At 36.8% G+C, this 3,433-nt stretch overlaps 1 non-coding gene across 1 annotated transcript; it reads right to left on the reverse strand.

The window, feature by feature from the left end:
- Positions 1-113: 113 nt before the first annotated feature.
- Positions 114-195, reverse strand: TRNAS-AGA. The gene has a single exon. It is a non-coding gene; the product is annotated as a tRNA-Ser (tRNA).
- Between the last annotated feature and the right edge of the window lie 3,238 nt (positions 196-3,433).

Here is a 3,433-nt window from a genome sequence, read left to right on the forward strand (position 1 = left end):
TTCCCACATGTACTAAACTTTAGCGGTGGTATCCAAACACCCCTTCTTGTGCGGAGGAAAACTGTAGAGTTCGGCATCTTGAACCACAAAACGATAAGAAAAACAGAAAAAAGCGTGGTCGGCAGGATTCGAACCTGCGCGGGCAAAGCCCACATGATTTCTAGTCATGCCCGATAACCACTCCGGCACGACCACTTCCGTGCTACAATTTCTCTAATATTATTTAACTTCCTTATTCAGCGTCCATCAGGTTTGTTGACTCGTACACATGAAATTGTTGTCTTGTCGGTGCTACAGTCCGAGCATTCCAGGAGAACAAGGCAGTCGAGATAACATCGGCATTTTATCTTAAAATACTGGAGCCATGCACCTTCAAACGCATCTTTGAGAGCCACGTGGTGCCTCTCATAATTTCCATCCAATGTACCCCATATGTTAGCTGGTGTAACAATGTACGGTTAATATTACATCGATCATTTCAAGGGTACCCTTTACTTTTCAGAACTAGCAATGTTTCCTTCTTTTTTAATCAAAGACATCTGTCCAGCATTATTTCTAAGCTTTAACATTGCACGGAATCCTGGCATCCAGCTAATCGTCATAGTACTTGACAAAGGAAAAGGAACAAAAGAACAGCTCTACCCAGAGCTCTACAAAACTACTATCTGTACTACTGCTCCAATTTTTTTAAAAAAAATTTACCCCAAACTCGAAACAACGTAAACAAACTTACAACTCAGACATTACATCAAAAAAGTTTGACAGAAGAAAAAAAACGAGCGACAACTCGGATTGCTTCTCCCAGACCCGCCATCAACTTGTTGATGCTCTCCTCCATGCTCGGGGCGTCCTTCATTTTAAGCAGTGGCTTCCGCCTTCGGGTGCTTCAGAAACGATATTAACTTGTGGGCAGCTGCAATCGGCATGGCCAACAGCTTATCGTTTTTGAAACCATGTCATTTGTAGTTTTCCATAGTATCCACATCACACCTGCACAAATAAAAGAGACTGCGATGGTACATTGGAACAGGATATGATAATTTGGTTTCTAGCTGTCTAAGGTTGCTAAAGGTATGAGAACTGCCCTAAAACCAAACCAAACCACATATAAAACAAAGTTAATTTCAAACCACACCAACCAACCCACTGCTCTTATATATCTAACCAAACCAACTCAATGGTGTAAAAAATTCCAATCTAAACCAAACCAATATCTCAAACTGGTTCTAAACCACTTACAACCTATTTTCTAAATATATTATATGGTTAACTTTCGACATGAGCCGACATGTAGATCTAGCAGTACCAATTTGCACGAAGTAGCCGACTGTCATTTTGAGTCATCTCTAACAAATTTCAGTCAAATTCGCTAAAATTTTAAGGTGTGAACGCGAGGTTTTAGTTTTAGGGTTTGGCTTTCGACGTGGGGCCCACGTGTAGATATAGGCACGCTGATTTGCACCAAGTAGTTGACTATCATTCTAACACATCTCCAATAAATTTCAGTCAAATTCGCTAAAATTTTAGGGTGCGAATACGAGGTTTTAGTTTTAGAATCCGACTTTTGATGTGGGATCCACGTGTAGATCTAGTCATGCTAATTTGCATAAAGTAGCTGACTGTCATTCTGAGACATTTCCAACAAATTTCAGTCAAATTTGCTAAACTTTTAAAGTGCGAACGCGAGGTTTTAGTTTTAGGGTCCGGCTTTTGACGTGGGGCCCACGTGTAGATATAGCTATGCTAATCTGCAAGAATGAGTTGACTATCATTCTGAGACATCTCCATCAAATCTCAGATAATTTCGCTAAAAATTTAAGGTGTAAACGCGAGATTTAAATTTTAGGTCCCTAGGTCACACATATAGCCATACTAATTTTCTTATTATTGAATATCTTGAATTAATCAAACCAATTCCAACCAGCCCAGCTAAACCCAACTATTACATATCTCACTCCATTTGTCCAGGAAACCAAGCTAGACCAATTAAGGAAACCAAACTACTAAAACCGGTTCGAGAGCGAACCATTCCCAGGCTTAGTTGTCCATAGCTTGCACATCTCTGCCCTGTGACTATTTTATCTTCTTGTTCTGATTAAATTCTATTACAAATGTCCAACATTTGCTGCTCTCTCACCCAACCAAATTGAATGTCATGGACTTGTAGAGCGAATAGTGGTAAATTTTCCCAGCTAGCCATATCTCTCTACCACCGTTTAACTCAATTGCACCCAACGAATGTTTCAGTCTTGTCCAGTGGACCATCTCGTCAGGGCCTAGCGGTCAATACGTAAAATTCAACCGCTAGCCAACCTTTCAAACTACTATATACAACGTATGAAATTGACTTTTAGTGGGCAGTTATTTAGCCAGGTTCCTCCCAAAACCTAGTCTGAACACAACTAACTGTTGGCTAGCATAAGATCTACCAATTTGGTAAATGATACCAATTTGTATGGATGCATCTTGCGCTTGCTCTTCATTTGGGCGATTTTTTCAAAAACAAATGGAAGAATCAAGATCCTAATTTTGTATTTTTTTAATTGGGTATGTATTAATTGAATTTTACATAAACTATTTACTTAGGTATTTTTATTCCAAAATGGAGATCAAATTACTGACATTTGTACTTCTATTTGAATTCTGCTTTCACTAATTATGTTTAATATTGACTCTTCATTTACATATTTTACTTCCAAATTCATATGGAATAGAAATACTATTTTCCACAATTTTTTTCTAAACCTATTATTTATTAATTGTATTTGGAACGGTATCTTGGTTTAATATAGGCCGTTATATCATCAAGAAATCCAATAGGGTACATTCTTTTCACTTTTTCGATTATTGTGGTAATTTTTAATCTCTCTTTAGCAAATGTGGTGGCTTATTTTAAATTCCTTTATTAAGATAATAGATTAGAGAAAGAAGTCTTTTCATGAGGATATAATTGGATCGTTTTGGGTTTTCTCTAAAATTTGGATAGAACAAAGTTCATTGCATTTAATTGCACAGTTTATTCTTTGTTCCAGATAACATCATACAATACTTTTTTATAACCATTAACCTTAAAATTAATCCATTTTTAAATGGTGTAGTCTCTAAAGTTGATTTAATAATAATGTACTTATCTTTATTTAAGCATACAACTTCACAATTTAGTATAAAACATAGCGGTTCAGTAAACTATAGTGATATATATTACGCTCTTGCATCCCAAGAATCAAACCTTGTTATATTGATCAAAGAATTCGTAGATTATACTTACAAATCTGAGATCATTTAGCTCATATTTGTAAGCATTTTCATATAATGTAAGTTTCAACGTCATAAACATTATAATATATGCGAAATATTAATGATCAACTGCATAGGTTTTATTATTATATATTTTGGAGCGAACGATGAGGGGGCGGGGGGGGGGGGGGGGGGC

Source organism: Setaria italica, chromosome II (genome assembly GCF_000263155.2).
Source record: "Setaria italica strain Yugu1 chromosome II, Setaria_italica_v2.0, whole genome shotgun sequence".
Classification (NCBI taxonomy): Eukaryota; Viridiplantae; Streptophyta; class Magnoliopsida; order Poales; family Poaceae; genus Setaria; species Setaria italica.